Consider the following 23,921-nt stretch of genomic DNA (forward strand, 5'->3'; position numbering starts at 1 on the left):
AAGTGGGAAAGAACTTGGGCTGCAAGTTTCTGGACTGCAAGTTATTCTGGGCTGATTGAACAAATCAATCAGTTTGATACATCACACTAATAAAAGAAAGGACAAGAGTCATATGATCCTCTGAATTGATGCAGAGAAAGCATTTGACAAATCAGCATCCTTTCTCAATGAAAACTCTCCATGGTGTAGGGATAGAGAGAACATATCTCAATATCATAAAAGCCATCTATAAAAATCCCACAGAAAATATCATTCTCAATGGGGACAAACTGAGAGCTTTTCTCCTAAGGTCAGGAACATGCCAGGATGCCCATTCTCACCACTGTTGTTCAACATAGTACTAGAAGCCATCAGACAATGAAAAGAAATAAAAGGCATTCAAATAGGCAAAGAAGAAGTCAAACTCTCATTCTTCACAGATGACATGATAATTTATGTGGAAAACCCAAAAGACTCCACCCTAAAATTGTTAGAACTCATTCAGGAATTCAGCAAATTTCCCACTTATAATTGTGCCAAAACCTGTAAGATACCTAAGAATAAACCTAGCCAAAGAGGTAAAGGATATATACTCTAAAAACTACCTAACACTTACGGAAAAACATTCCATGTTCATGGACTGAAAGAATAATTATTGTTAAAATGTCTATGCTACCCAGAGCAATCTATACATTCAATGCAGTCCCTATCAAAATACCATAGACATTTTTCAAGGAGCTGGAACAAATAATCATAAACTTTGTATGTAACTAGAAGGACCCCGGATAGCCCAAGGAATGTTGAAAGAGAAAACCAAAGCTGGTGACATCACAATGCCTGACTTCAAGCTCTATTACAAAGCTGTGATCATCAAGACAGTATGGTACTGGCACAAAAACAAACACATAGATCAGTGGAACAGAATAGAAAACTCAGAAATGGACCCTCAACTCTATGGTCAACTATTCTACAACAAAGCAGGAAAGAATGTCCAATGGGAAAAGTCTCTTCAATAAACAGTGGTAGGAAAATGGGACAACCACATGTAGAAGAATGAAACTGGACCATTTACCTACACCATACACAAAGATAAAATGGATGAAAGACCTAAATGTGAGATAAGAATCCATCAAAATGCTAGAGAAGAACACAGGCAGCAGCCTCTTCAACCTCGGCCGCAGCAACTTCTTGCTAGACATGTCTCCAAAGGCAAGGGAAACAAAAACAAATTTTATCTTGGAACTTCATTAAGATAAAAAGCTTCTATACAGCGAAGGAAGCAATCAACAAAACTAAAAGGCAACTCTAGAATGGTAGAAGATATTGCAAATGATATATCAGATAAAGGGCTAGTATCCAAGATCTATAAAGAACTTACCAAACTCAACACTCAAGAAACAAACGAGCCAGTCAAGAAATGGGCAGAAGGTATGAACAGACATTTCTCCAAAGAAGGTATACAAGTGGCCAACAGACACATGGAAAAATGCTCCATATCACTTGGCATCAGGGAAACACAAATCAAGACCACAATGAGATACCACCTTACACCAGTCAGAATGGCTGAAAGTAACAAGACAGGAAACAAAAAATGTTGGCAAGGATGAGGAGAAAGGAGAACCCTCTTGCACTGTTGGTGGGAACGCAAGATGGTATAGCCACTCTGGAAAATGGTATGGACATTCCTTAAGAAGTTAAAAATAGAGCTACTCTATGACCCAGCAATTGCACTACTTGGTATTTACCCCCAATATACAGACATAGTGACTGAAGAAGCACTTGCACCCCAATGTTTATAGCAGCCATGTCCACAATACCCAAACTGTGGAAAGAGCTGAGATATCCATCAACAGATGAATGGATAAAGATGTGGTGTGTATATATATATTACTCAGTCATCAGAAAAGATGAATACTTACCATTTACATTGTTGTGGATGGACCTGGAGGGTATCATGCTAACTGAAATAAGTCAGAGAAAGACAATTTAAGTATGGTTTCACTCATATGTGGAGTATAAGAAACAGTGTAGAGGATCAAAGGGGAAGGGAGATAAAACTGAATGGGAGTCATCAGAGAGAGAGAGAAACCATAAAAGACGCTTACATATAGGAAATAAACTAAGGGATGCTGGAGGGGTGGTAGGTAGAGGATATAGTAATTGGGTGATTGGGCATTAGGAGGGAATGTGATGTAATGGCCACTGGGTGTTATATGCAACTGATAGATTATTGAGCACTACACCTGAAATTAAGGATGTACTATATGCTGGTTAATTGAATTAAAAAAAGTTTAAGTCTGAATGAATTCAATAAAATGAAAATCATATCAAGCACCTTTTCTGATCACAATAGTATGAAACTAGAAGTTAGTAACAAGAAGTAAACTAGAAAAAACAAAAATGTAGAGACTAAAAAACAAAAAATGCTACTCGACAACCAATGGGTCATCAAAGAAATCAAAGGAGAAGTAAAAAATATCTATGAATGAAAACAGAAAAATCACATGGCAAAATTTATGAATGTAGGAAAGCAATTCTAAAAGGGACGTTCATAGCAATACAGACTTACCTCAAGAAACAAGAAACTCTTTAAAAGTCTAACTTTACACCTTAAAGAAACAAGAAAAAGAAGAACAAAGTCCAAAGTTAGTAAATGGATAGGAATAATAAAATCAGCATGGAAATAAAGGCCAAAAAGACAATAGAAAAGATCAATGAAACTAAAGAGCTAATTCTTTGAAAAGAAAAAAAAATGACAAAGCTACACCTATATTAACACACACAAAAAAAGAGGACTCAGAAAATCAGAAATGAAAGAGAAGTTACAACTGACAACATAGAAATACAAAGGATCTTTGGAGATTACTGCAAAAATTATATGACACAAATTAGGCAACTTGGAAGAAATGGATAAATTCTTAGGAAAACATAGTCTTTCAAAATTAAATAATGAAGAAATCGAAAATCTGCATAGACCAATTCCTAGTAAGGAAATTGAATTAGTAATCAAAAACCTTCCAACAAACAAAAGTCCAGAACCAGATGGCTTCACTGGTGACTTCTAACTAATGCTTAAAGAATTAATAACAATCCTATTCAAACTCTTCCAAAAAACAGAAGAGGAGAGAACACTTCCAAATTCATTTTACAAGGCCAGCATTACCTTGACACCAACCCAAACAAAGGCACTCTTAAAAAGAGAGAGAATTACAGGCCAATATCTGTAATGAACATAAATGAAAGAATACTCAACAAAATATTGTCAAATTGAATTGAACAATACGTTAAAAAGGTCATATACTACGATCAGGTGAGATTTATCTTGGGATGCAAAGATGGTTCAGCATCTGCAAATCAATCATTGTAATACACCACAAAACAAAATGAAGGGTAAATTATAGGGTCATTTCATCAGATGCAGAAAAAGCATTTGACAAAATCAACATCTATTCATGATAAGACTTCTCAACAAACTATCATAGAAGAACATAATAAAGACCAGCATATGACAGGTCTACAGCTAACAACATTCTCAACACTGAAAACCTAAAAGCTTTTCCTCTATGATCAGGAACAAGAACAGGATACGTACTCTCCCTCACTTTTATTCAACATAGTATGGAAAGTTCTAGCCAGAAGAGTTAGGCAAAAGTAAGTAATAAATAAGTAAATGAACGAATGAATACAATGAAAGGCATCCAGGTGGAAAGGAGGAAGTAAAATGTTACTATTTGCAGATGACATATTATATAAATAAAAGCTTAAAGACTTTACCAAAGGAACCTTGTTAGGATAAATGAGTTCAGTAAAGTTACAGGATATAAAAATAAACATATGAAAACTTGTTGCATTTCTATACACTAATAACAAACACTTGGAAAGAGAAATTAAGGACACAATCGTATTGTCAACTGCATCAAAAATAATAAAATACGTATGGTAAATTTAACCAAGAAAGTGACAGATCAAAAAAAAAAAAAGAAAAAGAAAGTGACAGATCTATACAATTAAAACTACAAGATATTGATGAAAGAAATGGAAGACAACACAAGTAAATAGAAAGATTCCGTGTTCGTGAATTGAAAGAACATTGTTAAAATGTACATGCTACCCAAAGCAATCTATAGATTCAGTGCAATCCCTAACAAAATTCCAATGCCATTTTTCACAATAACAGAAAAAAAAATTTAAATTTTACGGACCCACAAAAGACCCCAAATAGCCAAAGCAATTATAAGAAAGAAGAACAAAGATAGATATATCACATTTCTTGATTTTTAACTATATTACAAAGTCTTAGTAATCAAAACAATGTGATATTAGCATAAAAACAGATAAATTAATGAAATAGCCTAGAAATAAACCCATGCTTACATGGTAAGTTAATTTTTGACAGAGGGGCCAAGAATATACAATGGATAAAGGATAGTCTTTTCAATAAATGGTGTTGGGAACCTGGATAGCAACAGATAAAAAAACGAAATTGAAAAAAAAATGAAATTGGAAATTGGACCTTTGTCTTACAAAATGAACACATGGATTAAAGACTTGAACACAGGACCTGAAGGCATAAAACTCCTAGAAAAAAAAATTGGGGTTAGGATCTTTGACACTGGTCCTGCCAACGAGTTTTTTAGAACTGATATCAAAAGCAAAGGCAAAAACAAAAACAAAAACAAAAAAACACAGGAATAAACAAGTGGGACTACGTCAAACTTAAAAGCTCCACACAGCAGCGGAAATCATCAACAAAGTGAAAAAGTAACCTACTGAATAGGAGAAAATGTTTGCAAATGATAAAGCGTTAATAGTTAAACTATACAAAGAACTCATAGAAAAAACTTGGTAGTAATAATAAGATTAAAAATAGGCAGAGGACTTGAGTAGGCATTTTACTAAAGATGACATACAAATGGCCAACAGTACTTGTAAAGGTGCTCAACATCCCTAGTCATCAGAGAAATTCAAATAAAACTACAATAAGCTATCAGCTCTCATCTATTAGAATATCATCAAAAATACAGGAAATAACAAGTGTTGGTGAGAATGTAGAGAAAAAGGAACGCTTGCACACTTTTGATGGAAATGTAAATTAGTGCAGCCACTATGGAAGGGTATGGAAGTTCCTCAAATAACTAAAAAGAGAATATCTTATGATCTAGCTATGCCACTTCTGGGCATATAACCAAAGGAAACAAAATATCTCAAAAAGATATCTACCTCTTCATGTTCATTGCAGCATTATTTACCATAGCCTATTTTGGAATTATCCCCAGTGTTCATCAATGAATAAATGGATAAAGAAAATGTGATACACACACACACACACACACACACACACACACACACACGAGAGGACTATTATTCAGCCATAAAAAGAAGGAAATCGCCATTTTCAACAACATGGATGGCCCCTGAGGGTGTTATGCTAAGTAAAATAAATTGGACAGAGAAAGACAAATATTGTATGGTCTCACTTTTAAAAACTGGAATCTAAAAAATTGAACTCTTAGATTGGTGGTTGTCAGACGTGGGGGATGGGGGGTGGGGGAAGTGGGTAAGTGTGGTTAGAAGGTATAAACTTTCAGTTGTAAAATAAGTAAATCCTGGGGATATACTGTAGAGTATGGTGTCTAATTAACAATAATGCCTTGTATATTTGAAAGTTGCTAAGAAAATAAATCTTAAAAGTTCTCATTATAAGAAACATTTTGTAACTATGTGAGCTGATATTAAATTTATCGAGGTGATCATTTCATGATATATATGTGATCAAAGCATTTTATTGTACACCATGGACTAATACAATGTTTTGTGTCAATTGTATCTCAATAAAACTTGTAAAATAATACAGATGTTTCTCAATTCCCAAACCGATTGAAACAGATTCTTTGGCATAGCCAGGGCTGAGAACCACTGATAAAGGACCGCTATCCTTCAGAGACAGAAGAAACCTTAAAGATCATGAGTCTACAAAGACTTAGACTGTAACATAAGGCCAGGCTAGTAATCTGCTTAGTTTCTGGAGTGTCAATAGCTTTTAAGGGACAGGGCATCCCCACAGATAGAATACTATGGACTAGACCCCACCTAGTATCTATGGCCTTATTTATCTAGAAAGTTTTCTCCCATAACACTTTGGTTAATCAATAGGCCTTGATGAGCCAAGTTCTGAGATATGTCTATTAAAACATGTTAGTCTGTTGGTTTGGTTTGTGGCTGGTGATGTCTTTTAAGGATAGAAATATCAAAAAAATTTACAAAAAGAAGAAAAATTAGAGATCTAAAACAGAAGTCTCACAATACCAAAACAAATACAAAATATAAAAAAACAAAGTACATTTTATTTAATTTACTCAATAAAATTAAAGAAAACTTGAATAAATGGAGAAAGTTATGTTCCTAGATGGTAAAGCAAAATAGATAAGGGCAGTTTCTTTAAAATCAATTGGTAAGTGTGAAAGTTTTCCTGTCGAAATCACAATGAGATATAAAATTATGTAGCTAAGTGATTGTAAAGTTCATTTGGAAAAATAAATGGAAAAGAATATGTAAGAAAACACAGAAAAAGGGAGAAGAACAAGGAAGGTGAGTTTGTGCCACCAACTTTTAATGTGTATTCTAAGTCCACAACAAGTAAAATTATGCTGTAACAGTGAAAGAATGGGCATTATAATATAAAGAATAGTTGTGAAACAAGCCCAGTATATCTGATAGTGTAATAAAGATAGCATTTCACGTCAGTGAAAATATAAAGGATAATTTTGAAAATACATTGGGGCAATATATTGGAAAGTTCAATATTTGGAAACAATTTTTATTTCAAACCATCTACTAAAAAACCAATGAGATACAAATCAAGTTAATATTTAAAACTATAAAAAAAAACAGTAAAACTGAGCATAAGATTTAAACATACACTCACAAAGAAAGATATGAATGACTAATATGTACATGAAAAAATGCCCAATGCTAGTCATCAGCGAAATGCAAACTAAAACCACAAATGGCACGCCCACTGAAATGGCTAAAATTAAAGACACTGACAGCATCAAATGTTGCTGGGGATTTAGAGCAACTGGAACTCTTACATATTGTTGGTGAAAGTGTAAAATAATACAAGTTTTTTTTTAACAGTTTCTTCTAAAACTAAATATATACTTTCTCAATAGTTCATTAATTCTACTTCTGGATATTTGCTCAAGAGGAATAAAAACATGTGCCCACAGAAGACTTGTGCAAGAATTCATTTATAGAACCAAGAACTGAAATCTGGTATGCATCAATTGGGCAATAGTATATTCAGCACAATGAAATATTAACAATAAAAAGGAATGAACTATTGATACTAAAAATAGTAATTTTTTAAAAGCTGAGTGAAAGAAGTCTTACATAAAAGTGCATGCTGAATAACTCCATTTAAAAAAGATTTAGAATAGGAAAAACTGAGGGGGGCACTTGATGGGATGAGCACTGGGTGTTATGCTATATGTTGACAAATTGAACTTCAATAAAACTAAATTAAAAAAATAGAATAGGCAAAACTTATCTATAATACCAAAAAAAACAAAAAACAACAACAACAAAAAACCTTAGAACAGTGGTTGGGAATGGACATGACAGGCAATGTTAACATTTCATTTCTTGATTGGATTTTGGGTTACACAAGTGTATGCATTTGTTCAATTCAGAAAATGCATATTTTGGGGCAGCCCCGGTGGCGCAGTGGTTTAACGCCGCCTGCAGCCCGGGGTGTGATCCTGGAGAACCAGGATCCAGTCCCACATCGGGCTTCCTGCATAGAGCCTGCTTCTCTCTCTGCCTGTGTCTCTACCTCTCTCTTCGCTCTCTCTGAATGAATAAATAAATAAATCTTAAAAAAAAAAAGAAAATGCATATTTTAAATTTGTGCATTTTCTTGTATATAAAAATTACAATTTTTTTTTTAAACTGAGGATTTCCATATGGTTTTGCTGTAACTTGCTTATCCCAGATTCCAATTCTCTGCTCTTCCTGGGAAATTCAGTTTTGTGGTTTAAAAAAAAAAACTTTTTAAAAGGTGTAAATAAATAATAAATGTCCACTTTATGAAACTTATGCTGAAGTGTTTAGGGTGAAGTATACTGACCTCTGCAATGTACTTGAAATACATAAAAAAAGATAAATTGATAAAGATGTAATTCCTATGTGAGTATTAACTGCAGATGGAACTAAGTGAGCTAATCAGTTGATCAGGAGGCCCAGCACAATGACAAGGATCATTAGGAGTAGAAGGGGGGAAAAAAAAGGAGTAGAAGAGGGGGGAGGGCAGAAGAGGAGAATCAGAGAGAGAGAATTTAACTATGGAAGAACGTTCAGACAGATGCCAGTGGCTGCTGGCTTTGAAACTGGAGGAGGGCAGGCATGAGCCAAGGAACACAGCAGTCTTTAACTTACACAACTGCCTCTGTATCCAATATATGATTATCAATTAAAGAGAAAGTGACAAGAAATTTTACAAATCAGTTTGAGAAAAAAGCACTAATAGAAAAACGTGGGGAAAACAAGCAAAATCACCAAAAAAAGATACACAGATAGTCAATAATCTTGTGAAAAAAATATTTGCCTTTATCAGGGTTTGAATATATTCCAACTGAAATGGGAATTAAAGTGTTGTCAAAGATTCATTTTTTTAATTATAATAGACAGTATGAATAAAAACACAGTAAAGGTATATCCTCATATGGTCCTGGTGAGAATGAAAAATATTCAGCCTTGCTGTGGTGTATTTTTTTATATTAAAGGTCTTAAACATGTTTATTATCTATAAGCTGAAAACCTGAGCTTCAGAAATTTTATAAAGGGCTTTAGGTATATTCATTGAAGCATTGTTTGTAATTCAAAACACTGAAAACAATCTGAACATTTCACAACAGAAGGAAGATTGAATTATGTTTGAATTATGAATTCAAAACATATTTTGAATTATGATTGAATTATGTTTCACACAAAAAAATGGAAAACTATGCTACCATTAACAGTATAATTTTTGACCATATTGAATGATGGCAAGTGGTACTGCTGGGGGGAAACCAGGATATAAAGCCATCAGCAATGCAATCCCATTCATGTTTAAAATTATATGTTTATATAATAAATATTAGAAAGGTTACCTAACTGTAAGTGGTGGTTATCTCTTGGCGGGGGGCTAAGGGATTCTTTTTCTTTCTTAACACTTTATGTGATATTCATCTACTACACCAGAATGTAAGCTCCTTGAAGGAAAAAAACAGCTCTTGTTCACCATCATACCTTCAGCTTCTTACAGCGCAGCATAGGAAGGATGCCCAGCAATCCTTGATGGACTTATAAACTGAATAGTTTTCTCTTTATTTACAAATTTGATTTTTTTTTTGTAATCAAATAGTCTTAACACAGTATCTTTAAAAAAAAAAGAATAAACCAAAACACATATAGATTTATGAGTAAAAACGTAGCACAATTCAAATGTCTAGTAGTTATTTTAAAACTTTGTTTTAAAAAGTGTTTGGTGAAAATAAAAGTGTTTGGTGGCCACTAGAAAATGCTTATTATATGTCTTTAAGGAAAAAATAGGAAATGAAATTATTCATGTAATATAATCTCCATACACGGACAAATATCTCCTAGAGAAAAGACTACAAATATGAGAATGTTAACCATAGTTTTTGGAGGTCGGAGTTATTGGAGTTATCTTTTCCTTCTTTATCCTTTATCTCCTTTCCTAATTTCTGACAGTAAAAATTTATTATTCACATAGTCATAAAGTGTTTAGGTTAAATTCTTAAAAACTAAAATACCAGAAAGAAGAGGCAGCAGAATGAAGTGGATAAGAGAAGGAGCCAGAACCAAACTGTCTGGGCTGGAAGCTGGCTCTTCCTAGCCATGACCTTGAGCATTTGGCTCAACTCTGCTTCCTTTCCTGTAAAATGAGAAAATAACAGAATCTACCTCACAAAGTATATCATCATAGTTGTTTTTACTTTGCTTTAAAAAGTTAACTCACAGCTAGGGGTGGTAGAAAGGGAGGTGGGTGGGGGGTGGGGGTGACTAGGTGACGGGCACTGAGGGGGGCACTTGACGGGATGAGCACTGGGTGTTATTCTATATGTTGGCAAATTGAACACCAATAAAAAATAAATTTATAAAAAAAATAAATTAACTCACAGCACTTAAAATAGCATCTACCACATAATAAAGGTTATAAAAATGTTTGTTAAAGTCCGTAATTAATGAACCAAGTTTCTGGAGAATAGAAAGAGCCACGTGGTAACCATAATTCTTTTCATCCTTTCCCCCGTTCCTTCCTTCCCTCTTCCTTTCTTCACAGGTTCCTCTCTCTTTGGAGAAGGACATGTGTGCAGGGAAGATGGGGCAATGGATTATCTAAGTCAAGGAATTGGGCCAGCAGCAAACAAGGACTTAATAACTAGAGAGAATATTGGAAATCAAGAAACAACGTGCCAGTGTTTCTGTATGTGGTGATAAGAAGAATCTGGGGTGGAGGGAGGTGGGAGATTGAAGACAAGATGAGCTAGGAGAAGGTCAGGAATTGGGGGCTTCACACCTCAATCATATCACATACCCAGCAGCCAACCCAGCTTGGATCATTCCACCTGAGGCTGTGAGGGAGTTCCTAGGAACAGGATGTGCCCACCCCCCACTCCACAAGGCAGCATTTTTACCAAGGGCGAGCTGTATGTGGGCAGGTGAGGCCCTAACTAGTCCCTTCCAGCCCTACCCTATTTAGCCAGTGTCCTGAGACATTTCTCCACCCAATTGTGGCTTCTTGATACCAAGGTTATACCTAGTCTGAGTCAGTTCAGGGAACCCCAGTGTGTTTCCCATCAGGATGTCCGCTCCATTGTTTTCTCTGCAGAATGACACCAGCACTTGGAAAAAAGGAAAACCTGTATTCTGCTTCATTTTTAGAGAACTATCATTTCTTCTTCCTGTAATAATGTGGCTGCCAGCATTACTCTCAATGGTTGTACTTGCTCTATTTTTAACATGCCCTTTCAAAGGGTTAACCATGAAATTAAACCAAAAAGACGATGTACGTGAAATCCACAGTCACATCACCTCTCTAGACAAATCTCAGAAAGCCGAGAATAAACAAACAGTTTAACCTGCAAATCAGTTATCCAGGGAACACTAAGGCGCCCACTCTTTAATCTTTTCATATTACATCAAAACCCTGGCTTTGGATCAGAATTGCAGAATGCTTGCATCTAGTCAGCCTGGAACCTATTGCCAGTCAGGCACATTACTCTTCCTTAAATGTCAAAACAGTGAGCACAGCATCTCCTGAGAACCATAAACAGCCTAAGGAGACTTAATACCAAGATGAAGCCTTTCCAGATATTGGTTTCAACTATTCCTCTCTTTTTACCATTTAATGAAAATTACAGTTTGGCTCTAATTTGAACACTTGCCAGACCATTTCCACCAGAGCTCTTAAAACTCGCCTTTCTCTGGGTCCTTTGAGGAAGGTCCTTTGTGATCTAACACATTTGGATTCAAAGGATGGCAGTTGCTGCCCCACAGTCCCTAAAGAGAAGCAGAAAATCCACCTAAGTAAGCAGAGAGTCCAGAATTAGAAAATATACGGTTTAACTTTACCACAGAGAAATTTCTAAAAAGAGGAGAGTGACCTCTCAGCTCAGTGACCTCCCCAAGTCAGTTCCAAAAAGAAACAAACTGCTATAAAAAGGAAAAGCTGAACCACATCTCGGTTGGCATAACCATAACTCAAGAGTGGACTGGGAAGACCCAGGGAAAGATATTCAGAGCTAAAGTTGTCCAAGAACAGGTTGAATTTGGATGTTGAATGGGATCAAGAGTTGTGGGGCTGAGAACAGTTGGATGTCTGTGCCAAGCAGGTCATACTCAGCCTGCAGTAAGTGATCACTGCTTTTGGCACACAAGTAAACCATTTAAGCTTAATTAGCTAATTAAACTATAATCCGGGCTTCTGATTTTGTAGCAGTGGTTATGGTTCAGGATATCTGGGGTTTATCTATTTAGGAGAACTTACAAACCAACGAGTAACCTGATTCTTAGCCAGTAAGGAGGGTGTTGGTCTGGGGAAAAATTTTTATTTTGTTGACCTTGATCTATCCCATTTTAGCCAAAAGGCAAAATTTAAATGCAGAGTTTTGTTTGGTGACTCATGTCATCTACTAGGTTTGTGGGAAAGCAGTACTAAGATTGATGACCAGAACTCACGCAGAATTTTGTCTCCTTCCCCCAATATGGTTCCCAGTTAGCCAACTCAACATCAGAGCACATGTCCATAAACACACATACTCCAAGTCAACACTGCCTGGATTTTGCATCAAGATAACCACGTCTTCCTTTGGGTACTTACAATCAAACACTCATCTGCTAGTTGATACAGTTAATAAAACAAGAATGCCTTGGAGCTGTTATCTAGAGAGCTCGCCAGAAACCGTGTTTTCAATTTACCTGCACAAGTGGACTCAGGGGACTTATTCAACAGAGGCTGACATAAAGTGGCCCATCATTTATTCCTTTTCAGAGAAGATACAATTTCCCAGTGGGCAATATCCCTGTGAAAGCTTGTAAAAACTCAAAATATCCTCCCCACAGAGAAGTCTACTTGCAGAGAAGACTTACACTCAGAAGGTTGTTGGATGAGCATCGAGTCTAAGCAAGAGGGTTTTTCTTGATGGTATTAATGCTAGGTACCCTCAAGTATTACCAGTCAGAATGCTGCCTCCCTTTCCACTATGGGCACATCCCAAAACCAAGTGAGTGGCCCGTACAGTTGGGGCTCCGCCCTCCCCTCGGTATTAAAGGTACACCGATACATTCTATCTTCCCATCCTCTTTCCCAAATTCCATGGGACACCAGCCTTCTACTGAGATATTCTTGCTCATGCAATTTGCCCTCAGCTACCTGAATTCCTACATCTTTTCATTAAACAATTTCTTTAGTGGGGAGTAGGGGAATACTACGGATCACTGATTCCATCTCTTATACGTTGGTTCCATCTCTTATATGTTGGTTCTTCCTAATTTCAATCTCTGAGAATTTAAGTTCTTACATACGACTTTGCTGTCTTTAAATTATCTTTACATCAAAAGATCAAAATTGCAGATACAGAATTTGGACCCACTATGCAACTGTCAATGGTAGTGTGCACTGATTAAGGATAGGAGGGACTCCATCCTTGGACCACACAACTGAACACTTGAATTCAGAATTCCACATGCAACCATTTGTCCTTTGGCCACCATGAACTTCCTGTGGTTCTTAACTTTGGTCCCAAAATCCAGACATCCACCCAAATTAGCTTAAGGAAAAAGGTCAGGAGTGGTTCTCAAATGATAAAGGGCTATGTGGTCTCCTCATCGCACATCTTTATCTCCTCTCACCTTGGTTAGTTTCCTTTAGTGTGTATGGCTCAACTAGGTCATCAAACCCACGGCTATAGGTCCGACATAAATCCACAGCTCCATGTTCCAAAAGTAAGTTCACATGGACACCAAGATGTTTGTATAAATGAAGAATAGAACTGGACTAGGACTAGACTGTAGAATAGGACTAAAATCAGTATGGTAATGCTACTTAAGGGATTGAGATATAAATATGGCTCTGAACTTACAGGGTTTCTTTACTGCCTTACAGGAGGTTAAAAATCTGCTATTTGATTTTCTTTTATACGTATACACATTGTATTCATTTCTTAGATCTGCCATAACAAAGTACCACAAACTAGGTGGCTTAAAACAAGATTGTGTCAACTCAGTTCTGGAGGCTAGTACTGTGAAATCAAGGGGTTGGTAGGGTCCTGCTCCTTCTGAAACATCTAGGGGACTCCTTGCTTGCCTCTCCCTGTGGTTAGTCAGCAACCTTTGCCATTCCATGGCTTGCGGGTAAATCACTCCAATCCTCTCCCTTCACACGGTGTTCTCCTTGTGTGTCTTCATATCATCTTCCCTGTATGTGTGTCTGACTTTGTGTCAAAATTTCTCCTTTTTATAAGGACACCAGTCAAATTCAATCAGGACCCACCCTCATGACCCCATGTGGATTTGAGTACCTTGGTAAAGACTTTCCAAATAAAGTCACATTCCAAGGTGCTGGGGGTTGGAACTTTCTACCTTTTTTTTTTTTTCTTTTAAGATTTTATTTATTTATGAGAAAGAGAGAGAGAGAGGCAGAGACACAGGCAGAGAGAGAAGCAGGCTCCATGCAGGGAGCCCAATGTGGGACTCGATCCCAGGTCTCCAGGACCACGCCCTAGGCCAAAGGCAGGCACTAAACCACTGAGCCATCCAGGGATCCCCCATATCTTCTTTTAGGGAAACAATTCAACCCTTAAACCACATACATAGAACTTTATATAAAAGCATAAATATGATCACATGCATGGAGTCTCATTTTTAGTGAAGTATTTTATTTTTTTCCCCTAAATTTGGCTCTACCTCCCTTGTCCCTTTTCAACTTTTATTCTTCTTTATCATATCACCTTCCTTTCCCTTCACCAAGGTAACCAATTTTTACAACCTAATATGTATCCTTCCTTACTGCTCTCTGTAATTGTCATCTCATTCAGATACATGTACACACTTCTGTCAATTCTTTTCCCTCAAAAATAGAATCGTTTTATGTACTTTGCTCAATATTATCTTATGAGAATTTCCACCACGTTGTCTGGTGTAGTTTTAATTCCTTTCTTTATTGATTGCAAACCTATTCCTTTGTGTGAGACATATCATAAATTATTAAGCTACTACTCTGTTGATGAGCGTGCCCTGTTTTTTCCCTCTAACACAATGCTGGAGTAAACCTCCTTAGACATGAGCCTTAGAACTGCTTGTATTTCTTGGGCTACACTCTTAGGTATTCAACTGCTAGGTCAAGGGATACGTATAATTTTTATTTTATTTATATAATTTTTATTTTAATTGACAAATGTTTGTTGTCAAATTTCTTTCTCAGAATATTTTAGCAACATCACATTTCACCAGCGAAGTATCAGAGTACATCCCCCCATCCTCTCCTGCCACCAACATATGGTATTATGGCTCTTTATGCCAGTCTAAGTATAAAATGATATTTATCATTAACTTTAATTTGTGTCTCTCTGACAACTAGTGAATCTAAGCATCCTCTCATATGTTTATTGGCATGTTAGCCATTTGAATTTATTTTCAGTGAACTGTTCATTTGTATCTTGAGTATCTTTCATCATCTAGTTTTCTCCTCAAATTTAAGAGTTTATATTAGAGATATAAACCTTCTATTATATTGCAAATGTACTTTATCTATTGATTTTACAATTTTAAAAATTAACTATAATGATGCTATCTTTTATAGCTTCTGAAAGGGTCTTTCCCACCCTCAGAGTATTCACATAGCCTACCAGATTTTTAAACAATCCCTTTATTGCTATATTATTTTATATTTAAATATATAATCTATTTGAAGTGGACTTTTCCATGTAGTATGAGGTAGGAATCCATTTTTATTTTCTTCCAAATTGAGAGCCAGTACCATTTATTATATCCTACATCTTTTCTCCACAGTTATATATTAAATCCTCATTTCAATTGGGATTTGTATCTGAATCTAACAGCTAATTCAAAGAGAAAGCATGAGGGGCATCTGGGGGGCTCAGTCGGTTAAGCATCTGCCTTTGGCTCAGGTCGTGATCTCAGGGTTCTGGGATTGAGCTTTGCATTGGGCTCTCTGCTCAGCAGGGAGCTTGCTTTTCCTTCTCTCTGCTTGCCAATCTCCCTGCTTGTGCTCTCTAATAAATAAATAATATCTTAAAACAAAAAACAAAGAGAAAGCACAAAAGACTAGAAGGGTAACTGACATTTTGGCTATGATAGCATTGGTGTGGTGATTATTTTATTTATTTTTCATTTTGCATAGCTCTGTATTCTGATTTTTCCTAGAATGAGCATGCATTACTGGTATAACAAAAAAATAAATAAAGGGGAGAAAACAGTAAACACAACCAGTTTCATCATCCATAGTGTCCTAGGACAAAAACAAACTTCAGCTAGAGAGTAGCACAACTATTCCTGGAACAGAGACCTGAGACGATTTTCTCCCTGGGGGAAGGGGTGAGGAGAGACATGCAATAGATCTGTTCCCACAAGACCCTGGAAAATCTCTTTCAAGGCCAGTTTGCCCCAAGGAAGGTACTGATTAATTTTGGGGAGGTCATTTCATTTTGGCAGTTCATTGTGAAATGAACTGCTGAGGTGGTGATTTTAAGTGTGACTGGCAGGCAACTTGTGTTCAAGCGCAGTGAGTTTAATTGATTGGAAGAGCAGGTTGTTCTGAGCTGATGCAATAACCACTAGGGCTGAGCGTTGGGTTTCAATGTGTGAAATGATGCAATAATTGCCTGTGTTAAACAGCAGCTGAATTACTAGCAGCAACTTAGGCGCTAAAGACAGATCTTTGAATTGGCCATTAGACAGCACTGTCAAATTATGTGAAAGTGACCCTCTCACTGTAACCTCAGGGTGCAGCATCTGTCCCTAAAGTGTTAAGGGTCAGTTAAAGCTCTGAAGTCTCATTAACACAGTCTCATGATGCTAATAAAACCCCTGCAGTAAACCTGCAGAGTCATGGTTGTTGACTACCTAAACTAGTTAAATGGTGGGGTCCCCCTTCCAGTGCAAAAGAACCACGATCAGCACAGCCCACTTAACCTGAAGAAACTCCTCCAGGCTTCTCCACCTGGTACATCACCCTAGAGAAGGTTAAGGCCAAAAGCTCCTCTACCTCCCTGCAAGGACTGGGACTTGGGGCCTCAGGGACTGGGGTGGGGGAGTGGTGGGAGGGAGTGTGCAAATAAATATGCATTCTGGAATTCTAGTTAATGCAGGAGGAATCCTAAAACACCGTGAATAGTTTCTCTAAAACCACTTGAATTAGTGCATCATCAAGTATCTTGATGCTGCTTCCTACGCTACTCCTTAGAGTGGTATATACATGGGGGCTCAGTCAAACTAGCCAGGTGGGAAGCCATAGCTTCGTGGTCCAGGTCAGCTGTTCCCTGAGGGTCTGTTAACCCAAGGATAAAGTTCACAGTGTGAAGAGTGTATTTCCTTCAGGTAATCCTCCTTAAAACACTACTTCTCGGGCAGCCCAGGTGGCTCAGCGGTTTAGCACCTTCAGCCCAGGGTGTGACCCTGGAGACCCGGGATCAATCGAGTCCCGCATCGGGCTCCCTGCATGGAGCCTGCTTCTCCCTCTGCCTGTGTCTCTGCCTCTCTCTCTCTCTCTCTCTCTCTCTCTCTGAATAAATAAAATCTTTAAAAACCCACTACTTCTCACAACTACACCCTTGACAATTATTGATCTTCCATAAGTTTGAGATAACATTAATGATGTATCCTTGGACTAGGGCTAGCCAATGATAGTAACATACAAAACTAAATGTTTTGGCAATCAGCCAAGTTGGGGGTGGGGGGGACACAGGGACACTCTTACTGACAGCTGGAGGGCCTCATAAGGTCTGTACGGAAGGCCAGTCCACCTGCTTCCCAAGGTAGCATAGGAATGGAACAATTTTGGGCTTCTCTATTACCAGACAGATACTATGGCTCTAGAATTTTACTTTATCATAATCATAATAATTTCCATCTCAAACATTTTGGAGCAGGTGTTTTCACATATCCACCTGGACCATTAAACAAACAAACAATAAAAAAATCTCAAAGCTCCTGTAGCTGTTTTAGCTTAGAGAAATAAAATAGAGTTTCCTGGTGTACCTTCGAAGACAAACTGGCTGGGAGATAAGTGCCTAGTTAAATATTGGGGGATGTCTTCCAAAAATTATTACTTTGTTTTAGAACTATTTGCATTAATTCTATTGTTTATCTCAGAAATGGATAAAACCAAAAGGGCCTTAAGTTCCCTTCTAGGTGATTGCTTTATATTATTTTTATTTCTCATCACTTAATGAAACTGGCCAGGATTTTTTTTATTATTTGAATACAATTGACGCACAATGTTATATTAGCTTCAGGTGTACCACAAAGTGATTCAACAACTCTATACAATGTACTGTGCTCACCACAAGCATAGCTACCATCCCTCACCCTATAACAGGCTTACAAAAGCATTGACTATATTCCCTGTGCTGTACCTTTTATTCCCAAGACTTAATCATTTTATAACTGGAAGCCTATACCTCTAACCGCCTTGCCTTCAGCCATTTGCCCATTCCTCTATTCTGGCCATGTTTTTGCACTTATTTTTGAGGAGTTTTTGTTTGGTTTTTGCTCTTTACTAGTTTGTCTCCCTCTTTCATAGTTATTTATTTGCTAGTGTATAGCCTATCAAATCTGGCCATTGAAGCTGCAGTCCCAGATGTGCCAGACCATTATGCAAACTGAATTAGGTTTAAATTATTAGCAACACCCTTGATAGCAGGTAAGAAGAGAAATTCTCTCTTCAAGAAACATGAAGTAGACTTGTATAAAGTTCCAATATGGCAGCAGGGTATTGAGTCTGTAAACCTCCACGTCCCTAATATCCTAGGAGAATGGCCTGTCCTCCAGGACTGGGAATTCAGTATTTTTCCAACTTGGAAGAATTCAGATTTTCTTGACGTGATGAGATAAAGCAATGACGTTGCTAGTGTTCTAAACTTCCCCACACTCACCACACACACACAAACACACACACATACACACAGTTTCCCTGTCCCCTCCTCCATCCTACCTGTCAGACCGGTTTTCCCATTTTGTGTAAGACAATCAGGTGGAAGAACTGAGGAGGAGGGGAATCTCTAAGTTGGAGAGAATGGTGTTGAGGGCTGTTGTGGTAGGTGAAAGGGTAGAATTGGATAATTAACAGGGAACATTAAAGAGCTGATGACCCCTGCACCACCCTCATGTGGAATAAAAAAAAAAAAAAAAAAAAAAAGCCAACCAACCCCACAACAAGTATACAGCTTCAATTCTTCTGATCAGTGTCAGAGATACAGTGTCTTCTCTTTCTACCTGTCCATGACCAACTCCTCCTTCTTCAGTCCAGCAGCCTCACTTCTTTTGGTGAGGGGTGGTCACTCCCCTCAGACTCTGGGGTTTGGGAGGGAGCTCCACAGGCCCTCTTCTTCTCCATCTCTGGTTTAAGGCCAGCATAGGACTCCAGCAGCCAATCAACTCTCCCAGGCCCCTGGAGTGCACTCAAGTCCCTGTGAATGAGAAGGCTCTCACCCAAGTAGATGGCTCAGCTACTGTCTGTGACCTGAGGCACCAACACTCACATCACCACATGGCCCTCAGAGCTCTCCCACTGGGAAGATCAGCCATATTGGCAGAAAAAACAGGGATGGAGATATTTAACAATATAATGGGAATCTAGGGGTGACCAAAGGCATTCCATCACTGGCTCCTTTCACCCTCATTACATTCCTCCTTTGTATTTTTTTTTTTAAGATTTTAAAAATTTATTTATTCATGAGAGACACAGAGAGAGAGGCAGAGACATAGGCAGAGGGAGAAATAGGCTCCCTGCAGGGAGCCTGATGCAGGACTTGATCCCAGAACCCCAGGAACACAACCTGAGCCAAAGGTAGACGCTGAGCCACCCAGACATCCCTCTTTTCTAGGATTTTTATGGTTTCAAGTATCACATTTATCTTTAATCCATTTTTAATTTACATTTGTGTAAATATAAATTTACAACCACTGAGCCATTCAGGCATCCCCCTCCTTTGTCTTGATCATCTTGTTTCTGTTGGAGTTTTTTTTAAAGATTATTTATTTATTCATGAAAGACACACAGAGAGAGGCAGAGACACAGGCAGAGGGAGAAGCAGGCTCCCTGTGGGGAGCCCAATGTGGAGCTCCATCCCAGGACCCCAGGATCATACCCTGAGCTGAAGGCAGATGCTCAACCATTGAGCCACTCAGGCATCCTCCTGTTGGGGTTCTTTCTCCTGCAGCAGAGAGTTTCCTATTTCAGTGCTGACCACACTGCTTTGGGGAACAAATCATGTGGGTGTGAAATATACCTCTTGTAGCTTTCTCTCATTGGTGCTATTCTCCTGGAACCAAGAAAATAAACCTCTCTTCTCCTGTCATAGTTTCTCTAACACTCTCTTCTTCTGGCCAATATTCCCAGTTCCTTTATATTTTATGATATCTACTCAATACAAAGGTAAGAAGTCAGATGTCAAATCCTCTCCTCAAAAGGGTGAGAGTCTCCTCATTTGGGAGTTGCTTTTCTTGGGAACATGAGAACTAGTTGAAGCCCTGAGTATTCATTTAAATAAAACAGAAAAGGGCATTTCAAACAAGCAGTGCCACACGAGCCTCTAAATTTCATATTATTGCCTGCAAGTCACATCAGTACAACCCACATCATTCACTACTTACACATAAGTTAGGTAACAACATACCTTAAAAATAATTTTCTGTAAATTAGGATAAAAGTTCTCTCTCAAATAATAGTCCTCTCATCCATTGGCCTTCTGTTCTCTCTTAAGAGGGAAAGGAAGAAGAGGATGCATCCAGGATTATAAGTGGCAGGCTGACAAATGAATGAACAATCATTCATCATTTGTGCCACAGGATTACAAGGGTGGAGAACACTATCTTGGATTAGAAGCCCTTTGAGGAGGTGGTTGAGTCTTACTTGCCCTCGTGTTTGCAGAGCCTCATTTGGAGCCTGACAATGCTCTGTATGAGGAATGACTGATTGGCAAACACAAAAATGAACAAGCATGTGCATTCCTGGAGCAAGAAGAAGAGTAACTTGGTAAGAGCTAGGTCACCTTCTATCAGATTTCTCAGCAGAAACTTTTCAGGCCAGAAGAGAGCAGCAGGATATATTTAAAGTGCTGAAAGAAAAGGGAAAAAAACATAACCAAGAATAGTCTTCTAAGCAAAGTTATCAGAGTTGAAGGAGAGATAAAAAGTTTCCCAGACAAGCCAAAACTAAAGGAGTTCATCACCACGAAAGCAGCCTTACAAGAAATGCTAAAGGGTCTTCATTAAGTAGAAAAGACCTTAACTAAAAATAAAGTATACAAAAGAAAGTATCACACTGGTAAAACCAAACATACAATAAAGGCAGTGGATCAGCCACTTTTAAAAAGCTAGCATAAAGGTTAAAAGGCAAAAATAGTGAAAATCAACCACAGCAAGTACTCAAGGGATATAGAAAATGAAAAGATGTAAAATATGATGTTAAAACATAAAACAATGGGGCACCCAGGTGGCTCAGTGGTTGAGCATTTGCCTTTGGCTCAGGTCATGATCCTAGGGTCCTGGGATCAAGTCCTGCATCAGGCTTCCCAGACGGAAGCTGCTTCTCCCTCTGTCTATGTCTGCCTCTCTCTGTGGGTGTCTCGTGAATTAAAAAAACAAAAACAAAAACAAAAAAACCATAAATCATTGTAGGGGTAGGGGAGTAAAAATGTAATGCTTGAGTCACTCAAGCTGATAAAATGTAACATGTATTTTTAATACATTTTATCAGCTTGAAACAGATATACATCAATAATAGATATACATCAATATATATGAACTTCGTGATAACCGAAAAGCCAAAAAAACGCAATAGATACATAAAAAAATTAACAGAAAGAAACCCAAACATTACACTAAAGAAAACCATCAAGTCACAAATGAAAAGAGAGAAGAGAGAACTACAAAAATAACAAGAAAATAATCAACAAATAGCAATAGGTACATATCTATCAATAATTACTTTAAATGTAAATACTCTAATCAAAAGACATAGAGTGGGTAACTGAATGCATAAAAACAAGGGTCATCTGGGATCCCTGGGTGGCGCAGCGGTTTAGCGCCTGCCTTTGGCCCAGGGCGCGATCCTGGAGATCTGGGATCGAATCCCACGTCAGGCTCCCGGTGCATGGAGCCTGCTTCTCCCTCTGCCTGTGTCTCTGCCTCTCTCTCTCTCACTGTGTGCCTATCATAAATAAATAAAAATTAAAACAAAAAAAACAAAAAAAACAAGGGTCATCTATACACTGCCCACAAGAGACTTACTTCAGATCTAAGGACATATGCAAACTGAAAGTGAAGGGATGGTTTTCCCAACAAGTGGTAATGAAAAGAAAGGTGTAGTATCAATTCTCATATCAGACAAAATAGACTTTAAAACAAAGATTACAAGAGACAAAAAAGGGTGTTCCATAAAGATAAAGGCATCAATCCAAGAAGATGCACCATTTGTAAATATGCACTCAACACAGGGTCACCTAAATATATAAAACAAGTATTAACTGACAAGGTAGAAAAGGACAGTAACAATAACAGGAGGGGATTTTAATACCCCCCTTACACCAGTAGATCACCCAGACAGATAATCATTAAGGAAACAATGTCCTTCCTTAAACAATACATTAGACCAGGTAGACTTAACAGATAAATACAGAATATTTCATCCCAAACCTACTCAATGTGCATTCTTCTAGAGTCCACATGAAACGTTCTCCAGGACAGATCACATGTTAGACTACAAAACAAGCCTCAAATTAAAGACAACTGAAATCATATCAAGCATCTTTTCTAACCACAATGGTATGAAACTAGAAGTCAATTAAAAGTAGACAAATGGAAAAAAATTACAACAGATGGACCCTAAGCAACATGCTACTGAAAAACCAATGTGTCAAAGGATAAAAAAAAAAAAACCTAAGATAAGTGAAAATGGAAACTCAATTTTCCAAAATCTATGGAATGTAGCAAACACTGTTCTAAGAGGAAAGTTCACAGCAATACAGGCCAACCTCAACAGACAAGAAAAATCTGAAACAATCTTTCACCTAAAGAAACTAGAAAAAAGAAACAAGCCCAAAGTTAGTAGAATAAAGGGAGCAGGATCAGAGCAGAAATAAATAAAATAGAGACTGAAAAAAAATGAGATCAATGAAACTAAAAGCTGCTGGTTCTTGGAAAAGACAAACAAAAATAGGTAAACCTCTAGCCACACTCAAGAAAAGAGAAGATCCAAATAATAAAATTAGAAATGAAAGAGTAATTACAACTGATATCACAGAAGTAAAAGGGATCATACAAGACTACTATGACAATTACACACCAAATTGGACAACCTAGAAGAAATGGGTACATTCCTAAAAACATAATCTTTCAATACTGAATCATGAAGAAATAGGAAATCTGAATAGGCTAATTAGTAGAAAGGAGATTGAAAGTAATCAAAAATTTCCCAAACAGAAGTCCAGGGCAAGACAGCTTCACTGGTGAATTCTACCAAACATTCAAAGCATATTTAATAACTATCCTCAAAATCTTCCAAAAAAGAGGAAGTGTTCTTCCTCATAAACTCATTTAACAAGGCCAGCGTTACCCTGATACCAAAACTAGATGAAGACACTACAGAAACAAGAAAAGTACAGGCCAATATGCCTGATGAAAGTAGATGCAAAAGTCCTCAACAAAATATTAGCAAACCAAATTCAACAATGTATTAAAAGGTTCATATACTATGACCAAGTGGAATTTATTGCAGGGATGCAAGAATAGTTTAATACCCACAAATCAATATGACACACATTAACAGATTAAGAACTGCATGATCACCTCAACAGATGCAGAAAAAGCATTTGACAAAATTTAACATCCATCTGTGATAACAACTCTCAACTAAGTGGGTACGGAAGACATGTATATCAACATAATAAAGGCCATATATGACAAAGCCACACTCATCATCACACTCAACTGTAGAACCCAAAAGCATTTCTTTTAAAATCAGGAACAAGACAAGGATGCCAACTTTCCCCACTTTTATTCAATATGGTATTGGAAGTCCTAGCCACAGCAATTAGACAAGAAATAAAAGGCATCCAAATTGGAAAGGAAAATGTAAAATGGTCACCATTTGTAGTTGACATGATATTGCAGATAGCCAGAAAGACCAAAACTGT

General features: G+C 37.5%; 2 long non-coding RNA genes across 4 annotated transcripts in view; one reads left to right on the forward strand and one right to left on the reverse strand.

Annotated features, from left to right (window-relative positions):
• The window catches only part of LOC140613081 (uncharacterized), a 412,316-nt gene that overhangs the window by 167,201 nt on the left and 221,194 nt on the right, over positions 1 to 23,921 (reverse strand). The gene's annotated exons all lie outside the window — the stretch shown is intronic.
• On the forward strand, positions 847 to 12,014 carry LOC140613080 (uncharacterized). Its single transcript, XR_012014200.1, has 3 exons — positions 847 to 1,851; positions 7,152 to 7,254; positions 10,328 to 12,014. It is a non-coding gene; the product is annotated as an uncharacterized lncRNA (long non-coding RNA).

Source organism: Canis lupus, chromosome 21, assembly GCF_048164855.1.
Source record: "Canis lupus baileyi chromosome 21, mCanLup2.hap1, whole genome shotgun sequence".
Taxonomy (NCBI): domain Eukaryota; kingdom Metazoa; phylum Chordata; class Mammalia; order Carnivora; family Canidae; genus Canis; species Canis lupus.